The sequence below is a fragment of the Phlebotomus papatasi genome, chromosome 1, assembly GCF_024763615.1.
Source record: "Phlebotomus papatasi isolate M1 chromosome 1, Ppap_2.1, whole genome shotgun sequence".
Classification (NCBI taxonomy): Eukaryota; Metazoa; Arthropoda; class Insecta; order Diptera; family Psychodidae; genus Phlebotomus; species Phlebotomus papatasi.
In genome coordinates this window covers 33,116,040-33,142,804 of record NC_077222.1, presented here as the reverse complement: position 1 = coordinate 33,142,804, position 26,765 = coordinate 33,116,040, and the positions used below count along the sequence as shown (strand labels likewise).

At 33.9% G+C, this 26,765-nt stretch overlaps 1 protein-coding gene across 8 annotated transcripts in view; it reads left to right on the top strand.

Annotated features, from left to right (window-relative positions):
- Positions 1-26,765, top strand: part of LOC129798851 (extracellular sulfatase SULF-1 homolog) — a 133,357-nt gene that overhangs the window by 46,710 nt on the left and 59,882 nt on the right. The gene's annotated exons all lie outside the window — the stretch shown is intronic.

Here is a 26,765-nt window from a genome sequence, read left to right as displayed (position 1 = left end):
CATTCAAATACATCCAAATTAATTTGTGGATAATTTGCATTTTTACTAAAAAAAAAAAAAAACATTCTTCAAATTCAGAATATGGAAATGATTCTGTGCACAAGTTAAGATGAAAAACAAGTTGCAAATTTTGAAGCTATCAACTTTGTCTGCCCTTTATTCTCTTGAGATATTTTTCCAAGTGAGAAAATTTCTTGGCAGCACACACAAGTGGAAGACATCAGGAACAGTGTGGGAATGACTTTTGAACGTGACTTTCCAGCAGAATTGATAATGAGAAATGTGATTTTGAACTTGTCGAGTATTTTTTTTCTTCTTCCTTCCACACTGTGGTTTCTCGCTTCCTTAAAAGAATTGCGAAATGTAGCAAACGTATTTACAATTTAAGTCATAGATAGAAATCTTGTACATCATTGTTATAAATTGTATTTGAGGTGTATGGTTTGTAATTTTATTGCAAAAAAAAAATGCGTTAGCGCGAAGAATTACATCCTTCCCCAATAAATGTGTTCCACATCGCTTAGGATAATGTGATCTGAGATATGGGTTGTTCAAAATTAATTCTTAAACTTTCCATTACTTATTTTCTAATTGTGAGAATTTCAAAATCGGTTGCTGAATTGCCGCTAGGAATAATAAAATCGAGAAGTCAATTTTAGAAAATTCGTTCTTGAATATTTCGACATCGAATTGACTTTCGATTTTGATGAAATTTTAGTATGTTAGCTGATATCAAGACCTTTTAAACAATAGGTCGTATTTCCCCCTGTCTGTCTTAAGCCGAGCTTAAAACAAATATTTTTGATGTCTTCATACCCAAGTAGCAAAAACAAGTCATTATGTCGTAAATTTTTAGTAAATCTGACGCGTTGACTTCAATATATATTAGGGCATCGAAATTTATATAGACGGGAAAGTGCAATTGTCTAAAAGAAATTCTATGTGGAATTTCCTGTCTGAGTGTCCTTTCGATGACCATAGATTTTGAGCAAAATGTTGGTAATATTGGTTATGTTTGTGATTTTATTCTTGGTGCAAAAAACGTTTGTTAATCTTGTTAAAATATTATCCCTTTAATTTAAACATAAATCTTTAAGTTTTACATCCTTAAAACGGCCTTTGAGGGCTGATTCGTATTCTCCGACAAAAATCTTTAATTTTAGAGGCATAGTATCTCTTACGTTTTGCATAATTTCTCACCGTGCCAAAAAACTTTTGAAATCATAAATTAAGTAATTAACATTAACTTTCATTAGGAGAAGGCTATGAGATTTCGCACACACTCGGGCTTTAAGTTCCAGCACTACATGTTTTCTTTTCATATTCTTTAATGAGTCTGACCTATCTATGTCAAAATATTTTAAGCTAGTCTTAAGTTACACATTTCGTTAAAAAGTATGTCAGACTCAATAAAGAAATATGGAAAAACATGAAGTCATCGAAGAAAGTGTGTGAAGCCTGAAAGCTTTTTCTTAACTAGAAACATTAAATTGTTACCCAGCTTAGTTTAAGAGGTATTATTGTGCATGAAGCATGTATTAATGATGACGGTTGGATGACGTCCCCAAAATTATATATATTTTTTCAAATTATTCGTTGCTTTTAACGAATAATCTTTTGCAACATGCGTTCCATCAGTAACTAATGCAAGATACTTTGCTAAAAACATTGAGTAAGAATTATAATTGCTATTATTATTATTATTATTAATTCACTTAATTCAAGTACACAGAAAACAGTCCAACTTTTCAGAAGTACTCTCAGTTTCAGAATTTTAAAGTGTCAAATTTCTTAACCTTTAAGGTCTAATGTAACAAAATTTTAAAAGCAGAGCTAAAATGAGAATGTCAAACTCCTTTAAGATCGCTTTATTTTTAAAACAGTTTAAATGCAGAAAATTTCAAGACAACATTGGAGTATATGTAGCATAATAAGCTTCGAAATTGCAAATCTTTATATTTGAGTTTAGCTGTTTAACTTGAATGTTTTTAGAGCTCCTTATTTCAGGATTGAGAGATATGTCATATAGAGTCTGTAGGAAAAACAATGGTATATTTAAGTCAATCAAGGAAATATATTTTGAGCATAAAGATTGTGTTTATAAAATTATTTAGAAATGTGGGAATGTTTCTGTCTTTGTTTTTATCTTGATTGCTAAACTACACACAGAAAAATGTTTACTCTAAATTTAAGAATATATAAGACTCCAGGAACTTAAATTGGACATGAATTTTCGAGGAGTTTAAATTCAGAAGCTCTTTGCCAATGAAATGGTCTAGAATCCCTATCTCTTTGAAACTAAGAGAGGGAGTTTAAGTTCCGCATTAGCTGAAAAATGAAAAATGTTTTGAGACTTGCAAATTACGATTAAAACTAAATGATCAAGGATTTAGGATTAGGGCATTGGCATTCATTGAACGGGATTTGAAATTAAAATTCTGGGTGTTTCCTTTTAAGAATTTTTCATTTTTCTGTGTGTAGTAAAATTTTAGTCATTCTTCTCACGTAGAATTAAAAACGTTAAAATAACATCTTCATGACTTAATCTTGTCTTTGGCCATGCAGTGCTACTTGGGCTTTTTTGTGTTTTTTCGCTCGATTTCAATGATTTCTTTTGTTCATTTCTTGATCTTCTGTATTTAAAGTAATGTAATTAAATAAACTAATGATAAGCCCGGACAAACATATGCTAGCTATGATTCTTTACATGCTATCCTGGGGTGCTTTCAATTCAGAACACGTACAAATTGGATTTTAGTTTTTTTTTTGTTGGATAAAGAATGTTATTGAGTAAATTTTATCCATTTGGATTGAGATCAATTTGCTCGACGCAAGTCCTGCAGTACCAGTAAAAAATCTCATCGGACATCATAAGCTTATTATATGAATGTCATTCTTTTAAAGAGGAGTTATCTACAGTGAGAAAAAAACGGGGGTGCGATTAACTTTTTTTCTTCATAACTTTAACATTTTTAGGTGTAAAAATATATAAACATTTTTTAATGTTAATTTTACACCTTTTCGAGGGTAAAATTAACATGAAAAAAGATAACTTTAACCCCTAATACACCTGAAAAGCATAATATTTACACCGATTTCGAATCAATAATGCAGGGTAAAATAAACATTTCCGGAATATTATTTTAACTTTTTTGGATTTGTCTCAGTGATATGCTATTCAGAACGTATTTGAAGATTTGTTGAAGACGTTCTGACCTCTTTGTATGCTTTATATCCAAATTACGCAATTTTTACACCTCCGAGACTCCAATGAAATATTAGTTGATCGGCAATAGAACTTACGAAGGAGGAATAAAAACGCCTGAGATTTATTAAGCCCTTTTGTTGTGCTGGAGAAGAGATCCATAGTTGGGTAGAAAAGTTCACTTGAGTGATTTTCTTCGGCAAAAACAAGAGACAATGTGGCCTGAAGAAGAAGGAAGAATTCTAGAGAGGAATAGAAGAGTAAAAAAAAAGTAGAACAAAGCAGCATGAAGTGGCACGATCGAGTGGCTGATAGTTGGCCAAGTCAGAAGATGAGACTCTGTGCGATCAGTCTTGGAGAATCGTGGGCTGTTGCCCAAGAGTCGCCGGAAGATGTGGGTATTGAGAGAACAGCTTTTGCTATTTAGAAACATCACCAGAGCAATTTTATTCTTTCCTGCTTTCGATGATTCTCTTTTTTTTGTCCATCCCCATCTTCAACTGCTTTTGTGATCAAATACTCACAAATTCTCGTTAGTTGGGTTCGTAAAGTTAATTTACGATTTCTATTTATTGGTGATATCACTGTCGTCGTCAGAGTGTCTCGAATTCTTGCTTTGCCACTCTGACCAATTAAATTCTCAATGGATCCACGAGGGACAACAATGGCAATTTCATTGAGCTTCATCAACACTCTCCTCTCGATGGCTCGAGTGAATTATTGAAGATTGAACCAACTTGGGAGATTGATGTGAAGTAGAAGGATGAAGGGGTATGTCATTAAGTAACTCAGTGTCATAATAGTAGTTTGAAATCGAGAAAGAATTCTATGATATTTGCGATTTTTATACTGCTGAAATTGGATCTTGCAAATTTTTCTTGCTTCTTTGTTATTGAGTTTGTATCAATTAATCCTACTCTACTTTAACCGGTACATAAATAATCCAGAAACCGCGGAAATCTGAACTAGTAAAAGATTTTAATTTCCGATTAGAATTATATTACACGCATTTGATTACATTTGAAGTTCCGTTTCTCTGCTGTCTTTCCTCTGTAAAAATCCTCTTTCATCCAAATGGGAAAAGACATTCCTTGATAAAGAATCCCTGTGACTTCTGAAGACTTCCCTGATGATTGCCGGTAGGCTACCATGCCGCGATGAGATCAAAAAGGGTTTGCATTCCACTTTTCTTGGAGGTACCTCCTCTGCCGGCACCACTTCACAAGCTTTTCACAGAACTCCATGTAGAGGAAAAAATCTTCACTACCTCTCACCTCTGATTTCGCACCCATACTGCCCTGTTCACTGCTGGAGAGGACAGTTAGGGAAAAGTACTTTCCCTTCGAACGTTCATGTCTTCAAATAATGTGAATTTTCTTTTATTTTTCCTAAGAGACTTACACATTTCTATTAAATATTAGTTAGCTTATCATCAATTATTGATAATTGTGTGATAAACATGTGCAATTTTTTTTAAGAAATGTAGAATAAATTCACATTATTCAAAGGCATGAACGTTCGAAAGGAGAGTACTTTCCCCTATAACCCAAGATTTATATTTTAAATTTACTAACTGAAAACGATCATAATAACATGAAAATGATTCAAATGTATCACTTTTTACTTATATTTCTATAAAAAAAATATGTAAAAGGTTTATTCACAGCAAATAAGAGACCTTAAAATTATAAAAAAAATGTTCAGAAAAAAACTTACTGAGGAAGAACCGGATTCGAAATATACATAAACAAAAATCTCTAACGATTTATATGAAAATCGAAAAATTTTCAAAATACTGAAAATGTTACTATGATATCCAACATGCGACCTTTATATACTATTTTCCTGTTACCATATCATTCATTTAAAATTTAAGAAAACTAATTTATTCTGAGAAATTTTTGAAAGGATAGCATTAAAGATTTTGTTGATTGTTACGCTTACTGCTGAATAAACACGCATTATTACTTTTCGATTAGTTCGATGGGATTGGGATTCCAAGTAATGGTCACATCTTTTTGGAATAAGGGAGACATAAGGAACAACTCTCATAAATTGTGCTCTTGTTGCAAGAAATAGAGAAAATTACTCATCACTCAGAAAAGAGCTCTGTGGAAACGGCTCTTAATTTAGCTCTTGAAACAAGAACGTGCATTTATTTCTTGGATTAAAAACTATTTTACTTGAAACAAAGCGTGTATTTTAGAATATGCTTTGACTCAAGAACGCACAGTCTTTGAATTTACATAAATGGCAAAAATAAACTCTGAACGAACTTTAAATACTGAGCACGTCTTGAAGCAAAGCATAACGAGCTTTGATTCTAGTATCAAGTTTTCTCTGCTGTATCGCAACAAAATTGACGTACACTCACAATTAAAAAACACAATTTAATTTCACATTTTTTTTTTATGAATAACCACCGTATACATTTTTTTAATCCATAATTTGTCACGGTTCCTAATTTTCTTCTAAAATCTGATATAACTTAATCACACTCTTAGAAAAAATTAGTTCGTACAAGCTCATATGCAGTTATTAGAACTATAAAATATAGTAAATATAGACCCAACTATATATTTAGTTTGGGTAACTAAATGAAATAGTTGACCACAGTTAGTTAAAGTATCCTTTTCATTTAGTTATCACAACAAAATCAAAATAGTAATGGGTACTATAACATATTAGTTCCAATTACTAAATAAATGGGGTTGATACCCATCTTATTGGCTGTAATAACTATATCATATTAGTTGTGGTTACTATATAGCATTCATTGTGATGCATATTTCTTATTAGTTGCTTAAAATTCGAAAGAGCTTCAACACATTACTAAAATAAAAACCACTCTTTACTATTGGAAAAGTAGTCATAACTTTATGAAAATATAGGCCCATCTATTTACATTGGTTGTGAGAACTAAAAGGAATTAGTGACCAATATTAGTTGGGATAATGATTTCATTTAATTAACACAAGCAAATATAATTGTATGAAAGCATTATGAAATAATTGCCGCAACTTATCCACGTAAATATTGTCTTATATTCTCACTACTAATAAATTTATTATGAGTATAATGTTTTAAGAATATAAGAACTATTTTAAATAGATTTGATAATAATCGCCCGAACAACTAATTTTCATTAGTAATCATGTCTAAACTTTTCTACAAGTGCATTTTTCGCATTTTTTGTGTGATTGAAGAGTCACATTTGGGAAGATATTTTCCGTCTGACTATCGCTGAGTGAGACGTTCGACATGTTTACATTTTTTTTTTATACAGGAACCACCTCACACATATCTTTTAAATATTTCACTATTATAAGTTTTTAAAATAAAAAATTACTGTTGCTCAACACTCCAGGTCCAAATACTCGAGCGAGCTTGTGAGCCACAAGGTTTTATTTTTTAGAAAAATTTCTTTCTATTTTCTTTTGAGCATATTTCACGTAATTTTCACATAATCCTCGACGGCATTGCATTTTTTTGAACCACAAGACACTTGACTACTTGTAAACACTTCTCCCCTCAAATTTTCACTCGCAAAAACAATCAGAACTTTGCGATTAATTGCACTATGAATTATTTTGTCTGCCATTTCACAGCACTGGAAGCCACTGGAAATTTTCTAGTGAGACGGTACTTCGATCAAGTCACGCCAGCTCTTAGTTGTTCTGTTTTAGAGCACATCTCTTAATACAAAGCACGATATGTTTAGGTTGATTCGACTCTTAAAATATTCTTACAGACAAGAGCTGTATTTTTGCAAATCCCATACAAAGTTAGAACTGCCTTTTTCTGACTGAGTGATTTTTGTACCTATTTACTTCAAACTATTTTACAATCAAGAAGGAAACCAAATTTTTGAAAATAATTAAGTACACTTAAAAAGAGAATAATCATTAAGGAAATTAAACAAATTTTAATAAAATACCTATTCAAATTTATTCACTGTAATTTAGAATAAACTATGATACGTAATGATGTAAGCAACGTATTTGTGCCGAAATGTAAGTTCCTCGGGGTATCACCTTATGGTAGCGATAAATATTATATTTATTGAATTTTCATCTAATTCTTTTAGGTTCGAGTAGATAATTCTGGCGGTTCAAACGAGTCGGTGAATGTTGTAAAAATGTATTAAATTTATTTAGAATGGATTTTTTTAACGAGCTCCGATCAAGCTTATGATTACCCCCTCAGCGTGTTACTAGCAGATTGTAATGTGAAGCAAATTGAGGTAGTTTCCTTCGCGTGAGCCTCATGAACAATTCACTCGTGTCTGGTTGAGTCCAGTGTACTTCACCTGGAGGTCTTTCACGATTTGTGGTGGCGATTTCGGGGTTGCTGGTCAGGAGGGTGTGGGAGTTTCTTGCCGCGGGATAATCGCGCAAATGCAGCCATAAATGATCAGGTCACGAAGTATTTCAAACATCCTTTTCCACCTTCGTGGTGCTCTTACCTCAATTGCTCTCCACGAAATAAGATAAAATAAGTGAGATATAACGAGACAGAGATGAATATAAAATGCTCCATCCCAGGCAATGTGTCCAAAAGATGCAATCGATTTTTTACAGAACCATAAGACACTCGAATGTTGTTCTGCTCGAGGCAAAATCACCGTACAGTACATGCAATGATAGCGTTGGAGCAGGCCAGACTCCAAGAGAGGAATCGAGACGAGAAACACCTGGCCATTGATGGGGATTTTGAGGTATGCGGAGGTGTATTCTGAGCCTCCAAGAGATGGTGACATACAAAACGATTTGTGGGATGGATTAGAGTCCGTTAAAAACTCTGTTCCCCAAACCATTCTCAATCAATCTTGTGCTCAATGTTTACAATCTTCGACGATTAACCGCCCTTCATGCCCCGACTGACCGCATGATCAACGACGATGAATAAATAAACGCCAAGAAAAAGCAGAATTTATCTTAGCGTTGAGAGGAAATTCAAATTGCGTCTAAAAATGTGTGAATGATGCCTCAATGGATCGTACAATTTCATTCATCAAGAGTCACTCTTCTCAGTGTTAAATTCTATTTGAAAATCATACGCAAGATCGTGAGTGGGTGAAGAAACACTTTGCAGAAGGTAGTTCAACGTTTTCTCCTACAACAGCTGCTCGGTTTCTCAATTTCTGGGCGAGGCTCTGGGAATTCCTGCGTCTGAAAGTCTTCCGGAAACAAAGCTCAATTGAAATTGGGCGATTTTATCAGATATTTCGCCTTTTCCAACGCATTGCAAATATCTAATAAATTACCATAACTTTAGTACAGTAAGAAGGTGGAACCGAGGAATGCAAAAACTGGAAGTTTAGGGGAGAAATGGGGAATTTTGGGAAACTTAGCAAACTATTTTACATATGTCGCTGTAATAAATAATTTAGATAGAATTGATCTTAATTACCAAGTTTATTTATATTTGTATTTGTTTTCTCTAAAATAAATTTTAATACATTTGGAACTGTTTCGGCTCCAAACAGCTGAAAAGCCGAAGCTAGAGGAAGAGAATAATCCGAATCCCGTCAGATTATTCCCTTGCTCTGGTGAGAACTTCCTGGGGAATTCTTCCACTGTTTGGACTGACTCTCGGCTGTTTTCACGGCCTCTAGTAACGGCTCTTTCGAGCCACCGGGCTTAAGGCAGTAATGCCCCCTTGTGTAGGCTACCCCCGGGGGTGCCTCGAGAGAGTTTAACCAAGGTTAGAAATAAATTTCCAACCTTGCAGTCCGGCAAATGAATGCCTCTAGGGAAAAATTCCTCTAGAAATATTCTCAAAGCCTGCCCTAGGTCTTAAGGCTTCTTAAAGAGAAGCCGCTGTTTCCTGGCAGTAGGGAGCCAATTGGCCGCTGGTAATCCTTAGGCAATAGGATGCCGCTGGTCTTGGGCCAAAAGGGAGATGCGATTTCTCTGGAACAAGCACTCTCGTGCTGCTAGAAGTGAAACTCAGGAATCTCTATCGCAATCTGATTTATTTAACAAAAATTAACCCTATTTATACAAAATCATTTTTACCCCACTTAATTACTAAGGTGAACTTCGTGAACCCATAATGCGTCATTGCAAAATTGCACATTCTTTATTTTGCTGACAAAAAAAAATGCTGATCAAGAAGTGAATGAACGGGTGTCATTAGCACTAAGCATAATGACCTACTTTCAATAAGAATTTGACAATTTTCAATCTCTAATATCATAGAAACTACTTGTTAGAATGGTAGCAAATTGATACCAGATACAGTTAAGGATATAGAAAATAGGATGGTAAAAGTTTAGGATCGTTTAGCATCCTAGTTTCTTCAATATTTGCCGTTAAAGTGAGGCTTGTTTTGTATACTTCGTGAAATGACTCGATTTAACCAAAACTAAAATCCGTATATTAGTTAAACTATTCGTCTCTAATTGAAATGACAGGACATTCCTAGTAGTAAAAGTATCTAAAAATAGTGTAGTAGTCCTTAAATCCTTTAAGGATAAGTCATTGACTTGAAAAGTAGGGGTAACGAAAACCTTTGTAAAGTCTTGGTGAAGCCAAAACTATCCGACTTTTGTGTTGAATTATTCGTATCCTTTTTCGGATGTGAGGACTTATGATGAATATCCTGGCGATTTAACTATTCAAAAGTAGTTCGATATGAATTAAAACCCATTATTATCCCTCAAAGATTAAAAATTCCTAATTTGAAAATAATTTGTATGAACGTGCATGTTCATCTTGAACATACTGGGGCCCGCGCCCTGGAATAACGGATCCTCTTAGTTGCTCTTGGAGTTGTTTCCTATGGCTTTTAGGATTCTGTATCTTCTTGTAAGGAAGTTCTGAAGTTCTTCCAAGGATGGAACCGTCGTTGTATCAGGCAAAGTCTCCTCAAAAGCTTTAGCAGTTTCAGAATCAAATTTGTTCATGGCGATGGATACGATTAAGGGATCCCAGGAACTGATGTCGTACTGAAGATTCTTAAGTCCCGTAAGAGAAACGTTGATGCGATCATGTAGCCCAATAACATCTTCAGCGGAGTAGATTTTGAATTTCTTGTACCTGACTAATGGTTTGACGTAAGATGCGACCAAAATCCTCTTGCTTTCATATCTGGTTTTAAGAATGCTGATAGCACTGGAATAATTGGCGTTGGAAAGTGTCAGGTGATCAATCAAGGACAGTGGTCCCTTTTCAAGATATGACATCAAATACTGGAGCCTTGTTACATCTTCGAGCCTTGGGTTTTCGTGAATAACCGTGTTGAAGAGCTCAAAGAAGGAGTGCCAATCTTCTTCGTTGCCGGAAAACTTCTTGATCTCAATGGCAGGTAGTTTGGGAAACTGGACTAACCAATGAGACAACAGTCTGATGTCTTCCTCAGTTGATGGAATTTCTTCTTCCGTTGGATTTGAATGAGCCATTCTGATAGTAGAGTTGTAGGGAATTATTGAAGAAAGCTTTGGTGTGTGTCAACACTGGACGTGTGATTTACCCAAATGTAATCTGATCCTCACTGTGCCTTCTTCGCGCGTCGTGGATTGCCGCTTCAATCTTCCAACGTTTGCACTTTTGATTTTTAATTGTAGATGAATTGTGTGAAATTAGTGCGGAATGTGACGTGTTGGACTTTGCGACCTCTCCGTGAGATAGTGATATCCGTGAATATATTTCGTGAGTGCGTGGATGGTGCAGTGAGTCTGTGATAATTCTGTATCTCTAGTGGATTTTGAAGATACGGAAGAATGTGTGGTGTCCCACAAGAAAAATGCCGGGATTGGCAAATTTATGAAGAAGCACTCAGATATAGAGTGCTCTTGCCGTTTTTTTGATTCTTGGACTTCCACCCTCTTGTCTTCTGGAAGTGTTGCAGCGAGGTGGTGAGTCAACAAGCTGTGGCAATCAGCGAATGTGATTGCTTTCCCAATGGATCTGGGCGGATGCTGGATTCTTTCTGGAAAGGCGTAAATTTTCCAGAAATTGATGAAGTTTGGTGAGTAAATTCACCGGAGATCAATCAACTGATAAAGTGTTTTTCTCCTCGAGGATTGTGGAGAACGTTTTTATGGTAGTGATCTACTGAATAAGATCTGGATGGATGTCGTCTGGACTGGACCTTAAAGCGACGTTGAACTTTTCTCAATCTTGATTCGATGAGAACTGTAGTCTGGAACCTTCTGATGAGGTCCTCCAACGATGGAATATCGTTGGATCACCGGAGACAGGTCTCGATGATGGATCCTGCGATGTTTCCTCAAAGAAATACTGCAGGCTGAAGATTTGGCAATGGATCCGGTTTGCCGTTGAATGGGAACACCGCTCGAGAATAGAGGGCACCCAACACAGATTGGAATAAATCTGCTGATCACGTGAGACTGGACTCAGTGATGTAATGACTTAGAAAAGTCGTCTGCGAACCTCCTGAAGACAATGGATGAAGGATGAGCTGTCCCAGGACACCTTCGCCGGAATCCTTCCAAGGAGTCGTGCACTACTTCTTGGAGAATTAGCTGTCTGCTGATGAGACGAGAAACGATGAAACTGATGTCAATCGCTGGTGAAATGACGTCTTATGGAGACTGACGTCACGGTGAGTAGAATATCTTTCCAAGATACTCTCGTTGGTATGGTCAGTGTCGCTGATAGATCACTGATGAGGTTCCCTTCTAACTGCTTGTCGTATGTCCACAGGGAAGAAGCAGTCCTCTGGTTGGTGATTAACGTCCTCTGCGTAGACACCTTGGGTTGGGACCTCAACGATGCCGGATAATCTTGTAAGGATTATCCGGCTCGAAGGACCATGTTTCGGCTCCAAACAGCTGAAAAGCCGAAGCTAGAGGAAGAGAATAATCCGAATCCCGTCAGATTATTCCCTTGCTCTGGTGAGAACTTCCTGGGGAATTCTTCCACTGTTTGGACTGACTCTCGGCTGTTTTCACGGCCTCTAGTAACGGCTCTTTCGAGCCACCGGGCTTAAGGCAGTAATGCCCCCTTGTGTAGGCTACCCCCGGGGGTGCCTCGAGAGAGTTTAACCAAGGTTAGAAATAAATTTCCAACCTTGCAGTCCGGCAAATGAATGCCTCTAGGGAAAAATTCCTCTAGAAATATTCTCAAAGCCTGCCCTAGGTCTTAAGGCTTCTTAAAGAGAAGCCGCTGTTTCCTGGCAGTAGGGAGCCAATTGGCCGCTGGTAATCCTTAGGCAATAGGATGCCGCTGGTCTTGGGCCAAAAGGGAGATGCGATTTCTCTGGAACAAGCACTCTCGTGCTGCTAGAAGTGAAACTCAGGAATCTCTATCGCAATCTGATTTATTTAACAAAAATTAACCCTATTTATACAAAATCATTTTTACCCCACTTAATTACTAAGGTGAACTTCGTGAACCCATAATGCGTCATTGCAAAATTGCACATTCTTTATTTTGCTGACAAAAAAAAATGCTGATCAAGAAGTGAATGAACGGGTGTCATTAGCACTAAGCATAATGACCTACTTTCAATAAGAATTTGACAATTTTCAATCTCTAATATCATAGAAACTACTTGTTAGAATGGTAGCAAATTGATACCAGATACAGTTAAGGATATAGAAAATAGGATGGTAAAAGTTTAGGATCGTTTAGCATCCTAGTTTCTTCAATATTTGCCGTTAAAGTGAGGCTTGTTTTGTATACTTCGTGAAATGACTCGATTTAACCAAAACTAAAATCCGTATATTAGTTAAACTATTCGTCTCTAATTGAAATGACAGGACATTCCTAGTAGTAAAAGTATCTAAAAATAGTGTAGTAGTCCTTAAATCCTTTAAGGATAAGTCATTGACTTGAAAAGTAGGGGTAACGAAAACCTTTGTAAAGTCTTGGTGAAGCCAAAACTATCCGACTTTTGTGTTGAATTATTCGTATCCTTTTTCGGATGTGAGGACTTATGATGAATATCCTGGCGATTTAACTATTCAAAAGTAGTTCGATATGAATTAAAACCCATTATTATCCCTCAAAGATTAAAAATTCCTAATTTGAAAATAATTTGTATGAACGTGCATGTTCATCTTGAACAGGAACTGAATAAAAATATAGACATTGCTTTGGGCACTATATCGGACACTAGGTTTTTCGAAGTCCTTTGCCTTTCTAAATCTGTTACAAGGCCTTTCCACAGCATTTAGTCAGAACATTTGGTGACATTTTGTTTTTTTTTGCATTGTACAACCCAGAAATTGAAAATAAATTTAAGAATTTGTGGGATTTTTGTAATAAAGCAGATGGACGATATTAGAAACATAATAATTTCATTGATGAACCGTCGGAAAAATGTGTATTTGTTATTGTTACGAGAAAAACCTCAAATACCTGGGAGTTATCTCACTTATTCTATCTTATTAAGGTAAAGTGCCCTCGACTCGACCGGTGGTCAATATTTGAATGTTTTAATGGTGAATTTCTATAAAATTGTCACCGATTCGTACTTATTTATGGAATAATTGACCTATCAATGTTAGATCGTACGCCAAATATTAGTGCAAATATAAATAAATTGAATAAATAACTCTACCGGTCGAATTGAGGAACCGGTCGACTTGGGGGCACTTTACCTTACTATTGGATTTTTGTACTGTATCTCATCCAAACAAGACCACAAACATGAATAATTTCTTTCACATTTTTTTTGCAAAACCCTCTAAAATTTCAATAAAACAACTATTATTTTAATTATGCTCAAAATTAAATAGATTTTGTGCTTAGTAAAGAATAAATATTTAAAGGAAGACAAGAAAATTCTATAGTTTAATAAATTTTAGAGTTTCAGTGTCTGACATTTCGTTCAAGTTGACGATATTTCAAACTGTCCGAAATATTGATCCTTTCCTATAAGTTTAGGCAAAGCAAAAAGAATGGGAATTGCATAGACCCTGACCTGAACAACACGATTTTCACTATAAAAAATTTGAACTGTCATTGAACTGTTATACGAGTTATACGGGTTTCAGATTTCAGACCCATGTTTTATCTATATGGCTTAGTATTCAATGGGTCAATTGGTAGAGCACTCGCTCTATGATGCAAGTGTCCCGGGTTCGAATCCCCTTTAGGTCACCAGGAATTTTTCTGGCGTTAAAGGTGTTCGATTTGCATCCAGTGAGCTTCACTGCACTTGATTCCACGGGGCATGGGATTTATAACCCCATCCCTGTATAAGAAAAAATAATAATGGATGTCCCGAACTCCCCTTGTGGGATGACTAGTTCCTTCATGGAATGTTGTGCCACCATTATTATTATTATTATTATTATTACTTAGTATTTATAATTTCTTAATATGCCAAATTTCTAGAATTGCCTTTTATCTTAAAAATTCATGGTCTTCGGAACTTGGGCTGGTCTGAAAATCACTTTAGACGAAAAGAATTACCGTAACTTTATTTTTTTATGGATAAAAATATTTTTCCCAAAAAATGCAAGCCAACAACCGTAGTTTCATTATAAAAATTTATTTATTTACAAACATTTAATTATGGTTTTCTTACAATAATAAAATTACTATTTCAAGTTCCTAATGATGTAAAATTTTTGAATAAACTTAGAACATATTCGCTTTTCATACAATTTTCGCTATTAAATTATTTTTTCCCGCTATAATTATTCAGTGTTATTAATATATCTTTAGTTCCTTTTCCACTATATTTTCACAATTTATTGTCAATTATTGTGTTCAAGTTGTCCCACCTTGCCTTATACCACAAAAGCTACATATTGAATAGATTAATTTAAGATTTTTTTAAAAATAAATTATTGTTAAAAAATTATTAAAATGCCACTCTTTTACTAATATTTTTAGAAAAAGCATCAGATAAATCTCTTAAAATTAACCTTGATGGGAAAAGTATTTAAAATTTTTTATATATTTATATAGTGATCGAACTATCCTCATTAAAAACACAAAAATCACCGCTGTAGAGTAAATAATTTACTGTAGAGGAGACCGGGGCAGAATAGCCAACAAATGCTTTTTTATTTTGTTTATAATTTCTAATTATAAAATTAGAACGATATGTCAATGAATAGGGAGGACTCTGCAGAAAAAGTTGTTTGCTCAATGTTCTTTCTAAGAAAAACTATGACACCCAACTATATAATTTCTTTTATTGATAATTATGCCCCGGTCCTCCCTAAATCTATTTAATTGATTTATTCAATTTTGAAATAATTTTCGCATGAGTTGATTAAATATTTGCAGCAAATTTGTGCGTATAATGTTTTAGTTTTTTTTTTAATTTTAAATAATTTTTTTTGTATTATAAAGGCTTGAAAATATGTATGATGAATCAGTGTCTAAAATCATGATGATCTGTATGAAATCATTTTTAATGCTCAGTTTACATTTCTTGTAAAATATGAAATTGTCGGACTCGAAGGACCAACGGATGGAAGCGACTTACAGCTTTCTTTTGTTTCTCAGTCCATTATTCCTGGAGAATCCTAACATGACATGTGATCCTGAATTTTTTGTCAGTAAAAATTCCAACTAAAAGCGATGTGAAGTAAACACAATGTACATTTGTTGGACATGAATGTTATGTATGGAGGTAGAGAAAAATGAAAGCACCACATTTTCATGTGGTCACGCAATTGATGCCATGAAATTCCTCCACTCTCATATACCAAATGCTATTTTGCAGTGAAAATAGGAGAAAAAAGCTCCATTTTTACGTTGCAGGGTTAATTATTTAATTCTGTATCATAAATTAAATGCTAAAATGAGGTTTGAGATTGATTTTCTCTTCAACATTGCGCTGGAAATTGGATAAAATAATGTTATCAATCTTGCACGGGAACATTGGTACAGAGAATTGTTAATGATTGTATCTCCTGGTGGATGATTTAATTCTTGATTCAATGGGATATAACACTGTTTTCCCACGGAGGATTTTCTCGCATATTGGAAAATTTTCACGAAATGGTAAAAAATGGGAAAAAGCGCGAGAGAAAGAAATTCTTCATGGAATTTCCTTGATGAAAATTCCTCTCAACACATTTATTGGCAAATATTTACAGAACACTATGAAATCCTCGTTGAACATTTACAGATAATTTGTACAATTTGAATGATAAATTCCAGAGATTATTTATTTCACTGAACACACTTTCCCGCCCAATGATTGAGACGGAAGAATTGGTTCCTAATTCCAATGTGATTGATTGATGACTGTTCCCCGGAGAACTTTCCGGAGAGGAAGGGTAAAATGTTCCATGATTCTGTGCTTTTTTCCATCATGCTATACACCACATGACTCCCCCATATTTCTCCCAAATCAATGTTCAATAAATCAATAGCGACCTAGGGTATAATCCTGTAATCACCCCAATGAAATAGTGCATTGAAATAATTTTGCGACGTATTTAATTGGTGAAAAATTCACTAAATTCTCTTATCATGGTACATCTGCCAGTGAAAGTTCAGGCCAAGAGTGAACTAGCAGAATTAATTTAACCATCAATTCTCATCCTTGTTTCGATGCCAAAAGCACCTTCCTGACACATGTCATTGACCCAACGTGACCTTACTTCTCCCGCACATTTTTGATGGTAGGAATTTGAACCTTTCTAAGTCTTCGACCCGTCACGTGTGGGTTTAACAATTCTCAATTAATTTTCGTGCACATAGCATTAAAACTTCTCCAGCAATCGGATGATTGACAAACTTTCAAACTGGTAAACCCAAATTGTAATTTATCGTTTTGTTCGAATATTAGTCGTTGGCTAAAGTATTGAGTTATTATGCATAGAAAATATTTAAAATTGAGAAACATCTTGGAGGCGGTGTTAATTTAAGTGAAATTGTTTAAAATTCTAATATCGACCACTCAGAATATAATGCGACTAACTCGATTTTTAGCAAAATTCGTTTTTTTTCGCTTTTCGGGTACTCCGTGACACCCTCTACCTTCCCTGTGAATATTATACCGAAAAGTTAATTATTCCCAAAGTTATATCGGTTCCGATACTTAAAAATCCTATGATCAGCATGTAAAATCTCAGCTTTAAATCACTCTCCTGTAAAGTTGGCCATTCGCGAGTTAGTCGTATTATATTCTGAGTGGTCGATATGTAATATCTCTCAGTAGGGGAAACCGGGGGAGAATTAGCCAGAGATAGATATAGACGGTGAGGTATGGTTTGCCTTATTTGCTGTACATACTTACGACTTAAACCGACAGACGGCTTAAAGTAATTATAATGAAAATAGTGATTAGACTACATTCCCAATTGTTTCCCACTAAGCCGTCTCTCGAATTAAGCCATAAGTCACTATAAGCCATTAGAAGGAATATTGAACAAATCACTAGGTTTCAGTCTCATGTCTCATTCAAAAATTTGTTCACAAAACCAAAGAAAAAAATTATTTGCTGACTAATTGTGCCTGGGTCTCCCCTAATATAAGTGCAACCCAAACAAAAATTTATCACAAAATTGGAAGTGCAATATTACTCAATATTACTTTGAACGAAAGTAAATCCACTAACAGAATTGTCACAGTTTAACAATTTTAGCAATATATTTTAATTTCATTTACCAGTATAAATTTCTAAATTAATGGCTTAGTACAATTTAATGTGCAAAATAGTGCTATATAAATTAATTATGTACAGTAGATTCAATTTAATAGTATTCAATTTAATAGTATAAGTTTATTGAACCTTAAATGGTTTTCAGACTAGATGTTTAGCCTTATTTATGAATGTCTTAAATTACTAAATGCCAACGAACAATTGCAACGGTTCTTGAAGATTCTATAGTCTATTTTTGCTCTTAATACAAATTTCTAATAAAGAAATTCTTTGAAAAATTTGCCTGTTGAGATATTAGGGCAGATGAGTCTTATGGCGTTATCACACTTGCACATTAAAATTTTAATGTGATTCACATTAATTGTCGCTTGTGAGCGTCCAAATATGTTATTTGTGTCTTTGAATCATTTTATATTCAAAATTTGATCTATTTTTTGATAAAAAGGTAGACTTGGCCTGCAAAATTTGATATAAATTGATTTATAGCATTAATGCGAAAAATTAATGTGATTTTCTCTTTAATTTTTTAATGTGAAAAATATTTATGCTTTAGGTAAATATAAACTTATTTTTCAGGTTAAGTCCACTTCTTTATCAATAAATAGAAAAACCTCAAATGTTAAGTGACTCAAAGACACAAATAACATATTTGAACGCTCACAAGCGACAATTAATATGAATCACATTAAAATTTTAATGTGCAAGTGTGATAACGACGTTATACTTGAAAAGCCTTTGGTCGTCTGAAGCCCGTAAGGTGCATGTGTGTGACCTGACGTTGTCCTAATTGAATAAATTTTTCTTCCTATTGGCCAATTCTGGCCAGTTCTGGTAGATCTCTATCTTCAAGTGGCCTAATTGTAGTGTATATTGTTCCGAATTGTTTTTCCCTATGGAAGCAATGTTCATTTTGGATGATTCCCCTTCAATCCCACTATTCAAAGAACAACACTTTTTTGGCCGTTAATCTTTTCTTTCACTTTTTAAGCCATTTCAACGTAGTGTTTCCAGGACCGGGTACCCGGTTACTTAATACCCAGATACTTGCCATGTTTTCTGACAGATATAGGAACCGGTATCCAGCCATGGGAATCGGTTTTGGAATTCAACGGTGTTTATCCACGTCATTTATGAACAACACCATCATACGTGATCAATTTTTAGTAATTATTTGCACATAGAAGTGCGCTCAATTTTTCTTTCTTTCTTAAAGAAGTTTTTTGATAAAATATTACAAACATTAGTAGTTATTGGCCCTCCACCGAGTCATATTGAATCGTTTAGTTAACTCTAAAGCGCCAAAAGCGCTCTTTGTAAATTCAATCGATACTTTATCATGTCCCAAAACATTATTAATTTTACGATGCAATTCGCTTGTGGTTGTATGTTGTGCACGAAGAAGAATTTCATAAGATCACAAATCTCAATGTTAGTAAACTCTATCTTTGATTGAATTTAATTTGTGGGAAAACTTGTTATTAAATTACGATAGGTGATTATTTTCCAAAAAATATCACTTTTATTTTGGTAGTAATTTTAATACTGCCCAGAAGAAAAAGTCAAGAAATCTCTGATGAGTTAATTAAAGTTTTGGAAATTTCTGGATTGCTCAAGCTTATGCTTTGGATTGAGACTGAAATTGCATATTGTCATAAAGCAAACCATGGGAACAGCGTTAAGGATTGCAAAGATATTTCTCACAGTGTCTTCTTGATTCTGAAGGACTAAAGTCAAAAAACCAGTCCGAGAGATCGTGAATGTCTACAGATGTACAAAGTCTCGTAACTTCTTCTCACCTAAAAACAATTCTTGTAACAAAATGGAAAATATGGATTCCGGTCAAAATCTCGAAAGCCAAAATTCGAAAGTCAAAATCCCGAAAACCAAAATCCCAAAAAGCCAAAATTCCGAACTTTAAAATCCCAAAAATGTCAAAATACCGAATGCTAAAATCCCAAAATGCCAAAATTCCAAACGCTAAAATCCTGAAAAGGTCAAAATCCTGAAATGCCAAAATTTCAAACGTTAAAATTCCGAAAAGGTCAAAATCCCGAACGCCAAAATTCCGAAAGCCAAAATCCCGGAAAGCCAAAATTGCGAAAGTAAAAATTTCCAAGGCTAGAATCATGAAAGCCAAAATCGTGAAAAGGTTAAAATTCTGAACGCTAAAATTCCGAAAGCCAAAACCCCGAGAAGCCAAAAATTCCGAACAATAAAATCCCGAAAAGATCAAAATCCCTAACGCCAAAATCTTAAATAGGGAAAATCCCAAAAGCCATAATCCTGTTATGGGTTTTCTTGATTTTGGCTTTTCGACTTTAGACGCACGTGCTAAATGATTAAATTTTTAATGCAATACTTCAAATTCATTAGAATGGTTTTTTTTTAAACTAGTTGCTTAAATAATTATTTGTACATAAATTTGACCCTTAAAAATTATATTGTGGATATTATTGTGTGTTATTTGAAAGAAATGTAATAAGGCCAATACAACTAACGTGGAATTATAGTGAAAAATTAAATTAATTAATGTAAAAATAATATTTTTCAAATTAATCACTTCCTATTTCTTTCAATTTAGTTCAAACTCCCATCATTGTAGCATTAGTTTACGAGCACGAAACAGAACTTTAAACTTTTGCAGCAATTGTAATGCCAGGCTCGATTTCCTCATTTCTAAGCTAATTTTTCACATTAAGAATAGCCCCTTTTCTTTCAGTAATATCTCTATCTGTTCTGTTTTCTTCATTAGTTGAAGAAACAAATAGCGGGATGTCTGTTGAATTTTTAATTATGCTAAGTGTAGAGGATTGTTTCAAATGGACTTCATGTTAAACTGATTTTAAATGATTGCGGTAATAATAGTAATCAGTGATGCAATTCTGACGCCGTCACATTGCTATCCCGCCAAAATTTTCCCGATTTTGCGAAATAGAAATATACATCATACACAGAGTCTTCAATCTGTATGAGTGGGCACGGATAAAGAGTGTGGCGCTTTCAGAGGGATGGCATATGTAGTAGTGCACAAAAAGCGGAATAATTGCTGTTATTTTGAATATCCCGCGAATTTTATCTCGCGAGCTCCTGGAGGTCGTGAGATGGCAAAATAGATACATTTTAAGTGAAAATTTCACGATTTAGTGCTCAAAAATTTTTGTTAAAATTGTTTCTATTAATTTTATGTAATATATAATTACATAAATTTAATGTCCACGAGGAAAAATTGAAATAATTATCGATGAATACTTTGGGGTTTCTTGCTATCTCCAGGACATATCCCACAAAGATACTTATGGTCCATCACTTCAACATTCTGAAATATCTTAATTTGAAAATATTCAAGAAATGGGTAAAAGTATTTGATGAAATGCATGTTATTTCAATAACGAGTAGGATGGTGTTGTCCAGAAACGATTTGTGAAAAAAAATTCAAAGGAGATTTTCCTAGAACTACATTTTTAAACTAATTAATTTTTAATTTTAATTTTTTCTGTAATTTTCTTCATTTTCTTCATAAATCCCTGAATATCCTTCGAATCCCCGAAAAGGATTGCGCAAGACTACTTGTCTTTTTCACGAAAATATTCTCGAAAAAAGAGCCAAGTTCTCTGAAGATCATAAATACGGGAAGTAAGAGACCGGTGTAACAATTTATTAACAACAATAACCTGATGGTCGTTGAATGGAACATTTCAGCCCAGAATAAAAAAAAAAATTCTTCTCAGAGCTTTTTAGGTTCCCTGCGGACCTTCTTCACGGGTCGAAAATGTCAGGTTTCTGGGATTTTGTCTTTCTTGGGGGCCAAAGGGATGTCTTCATTGGGTACATGGGTTCTGAGTCACACACTTCACGAACAATTTTACAGCAATATTTTACTTTTTACAAATAAGGTTACTAGTTACTACACAAGTTAACCAAAATAAAATAAAAATCTTTCTTGGCTACTAACTAAGTTTTGCTTAACTCATTTAGTAACTTATTTGTGAAAAGTAAAATATCGCCGTAAAATTGTTCGTGGAGTGTGTGATTCAGGACCCATGTACCGCATGTACCCAATGAAGATATCCCTTTGGCCCTAAGAAAGACAAATCCCCAGAAACCTGACATTTTCGACCAATGACGAAGGTGCGCTGCGCAGGGCACCGAAATCTCTAGGAAGAAAAGATTTATAATCCAAAGACAAAATATTCATATTTTAATAGATTATTTTGTTCATGTTTTACGATGATGTTAACATTACCTCTTCCTTCCCATCCTATGATATTCAGTGGCCCCAGCTCTTTCTTCAAGGAAATATTTTCGCGAAGGACACAAGTTGTCCTATACAGCCTTATTTATAAGTTTGAAGAATATTCAAGGATTTATGAGAAAAATCGAGAAAATTACAGGAAAAATTAAATGATAGGAAATTAGTTCGTTCTAGGGAATTTTTCCTTGAATTCTCCTGCAAAATTCATTTCTGGATTCTGGACACCAACGTTCTGTATTGTACAATTATTGAGATAAATACGAGTTTAAACAAGCAAGTTTATTAATTTCTTGAGAATTTTTACCTAAAGATATCTCAGAAATTTGACGTGATATTTCTCCATAAATGTCTTGGAAGAACATGTTCATGAAACACCAAAAGGAAAACAAAAGTACTCATCCACGTACACCCCCCAAAAGAAAGGATTTCATTTTATTGCACTGTGTTTTAGAAAAAAACTTTAGGTATTATAGTTCATTACGAAATTGTTTATTAAATACCCAAGGCATTAATAAATTCATATGGAAAAATCATTAAAAAAAATTATTTTGTTGCCTTGGACCACACTTGTAACAAAGAAATTAAAATTTGAGTGATTTGATGAAGCCGGCTATGTAACGGAAATGATTTTGAAAATATCCCGCAATTAAAGAGTGAACGAGAGTGTGCGAGCGAGAGCAATGACATGATTGAGAAATGACAGCCTCATTGAACAAGCGTTGAATTTCACGGATTTTTCTCTAGTTTTTCGCGAATTTAATGTTTTAGTAAATCAAATTACAATAATTTTCATCTCATAAAGGGTGTTTCTGTGTTTAAATGTGAATAATTTGCTCAAAAGTGCACAAAATATGAGCTGAAGCGGCTTCACACACACAACCACCATCCAGAAAAATCTGGATAAATTTTGTGACGGACATCGGAATTGGGGGTCAGATAATAACAATTCTTGGACTGTTTTTTTTCATCCTCAGCAAAATGAAAACTGGTTTCCTCCTTCGGGCAATAATGAAGGTTCAATGAAGCGTTTTGCCAGGTTCTCATTATCGACCAAAGTGTATACTTACAATGTTTGTTACAGAGAATTTTAATATTGTGAAATTTATGTTATTAGTAGAGAAAAAGACAGGCATTTGCATAAAATCTGAAATGCACTTGGGATTTCCTTTCAGTCAATTGAAACTGACTGATTGGTGCTAATGTTCGCAGAAGAGATTTTTCAAAATCTGACATTCTCTGGACAACATGCTTTTAATCATTATTTCTCTCAAAATGAGTAATTCTTTTGCGTGATCTGTCGTCTGGGTGGTTTTCTGTTAAATTCTTCATCTAAATTCATAAGACGTCTTAATCTGTTTGTTAACTCAAACCACTTGACAAGGAACAATATGTATGAAGCACATTCCGTTTATGGTTCTAGACATTTTAGAATAGTTAAAATAATCTTTTATGAAGAATTTAAATAAAATAAATCGTACGACAAATTTGCATTACAGTGTCTATAGAAATATAGGACACCCCTAGCTATACTGGAAAGTTGCTCAAGGTGTCTCAATCTCAACCTGTGATGTTTAATTATTTCAAGATTTTTATAGTGTTCTTCAGTCGATCATGTTAATTTTAATTTTTTTTTTAAGTTTTGTTCGAAAACTAGATGGTCAAGCAATTCAACATCAATTCAGTATCTAACGATTCATTAGAGCAACTATTTTTTACTATGTTACTAATAGATTTGACCCATGGCACTTTTTGGGAAATTTGAAAAATATAATACTATAATAATGGGACAAATTAATTGAAAAACATATTTAAAAAAAAATGAGTTGTTCAAAGCTTGAGTTTTTCAAAGGTAGCGGCGCTTGACCTTAAAGAATTAGCTATGAATTAATGAACTATTATTCCTAAATGAACCAGAGGTATTTGGGGCCTTCTGGATCTCGTTCATCGCTGAAGCGTGAGACCACCAGAATATACAAAGTTGTCTTTTAAATCAGAAAAAAAATATTTTCGTTTTTGGGACATCGGTGACCCACTCGACCTTAACCCTTTAATGACGAGACAGTTTTCCCTGACCGAAAATTACCAATAAAAATTAAACCGATAAACAAAACTTGTGAAACGTATTACATCTAACCTTCGGAAGGCCAACAGAGTCTGATTTGGTGTATATTTTGCCTCTCTGAACGATAGGGACAAAAATAGCTCAAAAATTTAAGTATTTTTTCTGCCGATACCAAAGACAGATAATTTTCACTCTAAAGAAAAATAATATGCTTGAGAATTGTAGTTTCTTGTTCTAAAACGGTTTTGCTTAAAAAACATTGGAAGTATAAAAAATAATTAAAATCAATTTTAAAAATTTACTATATAGCAAATAGGGTAAATGTCCTAATTCAAAGCCATTTTCAGACGCTTTAACTTTGACAGAAGATTCAACACATTAAGTTCATATTTTTTCTGAAGAGAATTACATAAATTTGCTCCTTGACTCTTCTGGAATGTTACTGTTTAATGAAAATTCTTTAATATGCTAGATAATTTTCGGCCAGTAAACTGAGTATTAGGGACAGTGAAACACGGTCTTGAGCTTTGGCTCCTTTCTCCTTTTAATTTCTCAAGCCGACGTTTCGGAGGGGTTTTCCTCCTTCTTCAGATATAAAAATTTTGGGGAAAAAATTGTCACAAAAATCGTTACACTGAGCACAATTCGGACTTTACACGAGAGACAATTTCTCCATCAACATCCAACAAAGTCTTTGTTGTACTGAAGAAGAGGTAAACCCCCTCCGAAACGTCGGCTTGAGAAATTAAAAGGAGAAAGGAGCCAAAGGTCAAAACCGTGTTTCACTGTCCCTCATGAAAATTCTTTAGATATAATTTGAAAACTTCTTAAATACAAGAAAAATACGCAAGCGTAAAATGCTTCTATTGGAAACATATTAATCCAAATGGAGACAAGGGAAAGTGTCTAATTGGAGACAAACAGTGTAAGTGAAACCGCGACGAAAGGCTTCCAAAACTTTTTTGAGTTGCTCTTGAGTTCAGGATTTATTCTTATTTCTGGTTTTTTCTCCTTTCCCATCTAAAACAATGAGAAAATCTCTCCAAAAAAAATCATATTTCCGAGGTTTCCTATATTGAAGCATTTGCAGACACTTCAGAAAATCCCTTTTTTCACGAAAGAGGTAATTATTTCATTTGAAAATTTCACGTACCGTTACCAATACAGATTAGCACTTAATTTAACTAAAATTAGCCAGAAATGTGACATAAATGTTAAACAAAACGAGTAAACAACATTCATCTAATTGTGTTTTTCATTGGAAAACATGGTCGATTGATGAAGAATTCGATGATTGATTTTTCTTTTGATTTTTCTAAGAAATTACCAAATTAAAATTTGTGAATATGAATTGATTTTAGCTTTATTTGGAGCAAAATTAACTAAATAATGAAACTGAGGTATAGAAAATATATAAATATAATAATTTATCATGAATTATTTCTCATGAAAACAATGACGTTTCCATTTTGAGTAGCGAAAAATTTCCATTTGAATCAGGTTTTGAATTAGCTTAATTTACCCTAGTTATAGAATTGCAAAAAATACTCTAGATTCTTTCCACCTTCTACTTTGCAATTACGTTCAAACATAGAAAAAAAAACCCCTTGGATATCCAGGAAAAATTGTTTTCTATATGGGACACCGGTGTTCCAATCGTTTTTAAAGGGTTAATGGATTAAACTTTACTTGTTAAAGATATAGCATGTAAAGATTTTTTTTACAAAGATTTATAGGATATAAAATGTTCGCTTAATCCTAATCATTGGTAATTAAAAAAAATATTGTTTGACCATGGCAGAATAAACTAATCACGAATATGATCCAAATGCGAATTTTTCACAATTTCATATACGGGGATTACAGAATTTTTCCATAATAAACACACTAAATTTTTATAATAATAGTATTATCGGTTTCACAATCTTATTATCCGTTTTTTTTTTGCATTACACGTAAATCGAAAATTGATTCATATTGATAAGCTTTGATTAAAAATGCTCCCATTTGGATAAAGTTCTGAACAAATCTGTTCTACCATATTTAGAGGAAAAATAACTACTCGGTTAACCGGTATTCTACTATGGTCCTCAGAGGGTTTAAGGTTTTAATCTTAAAGGGTTTTCAGAATTTGCAGGATAGCTGTCGATTTTTCCGAATAAGCTTGCTATCGCAAACCAGATATTGAATTGAACTATTTTATTATAAACTAAATATAAAACTTACCACAAGTTTATTGAACAAAAAATTTTAATATTGTTGGCAGGCATTTAGTGGTGATTTTAATTTTTTTTTTCTGCCACTGTAATATCATTTAATTAAACTACTATCTCTCAAAATATTTAATTAAAATTTTGATGAAATAACAGAAATATGTTTTTCTAAGTAATCAAATATGTATTTCCAAATATAGAATCGAACCTTCCGCTTTTATTATGTCTATTTTGGGAAAAGTAAATATTATGTTAGCCCACATAATTAGGTAATATTTTATTTCGTAGGAAATATCTGTAGCTTCATTTCCTGAAACCCATTTATTGATAATGATATTCAGAAATTTTGACAACCATTGTAGTATTTAGTTCAAAAAATTGATTTCGCGACTCTTTCCAGTTTAGGTTTAAAAATAGATATTCACGTGAAACCGTGTGAATTTCTCATGGATTTTATGAGCTCTGGAATTAGTAAAAGGTTGATAG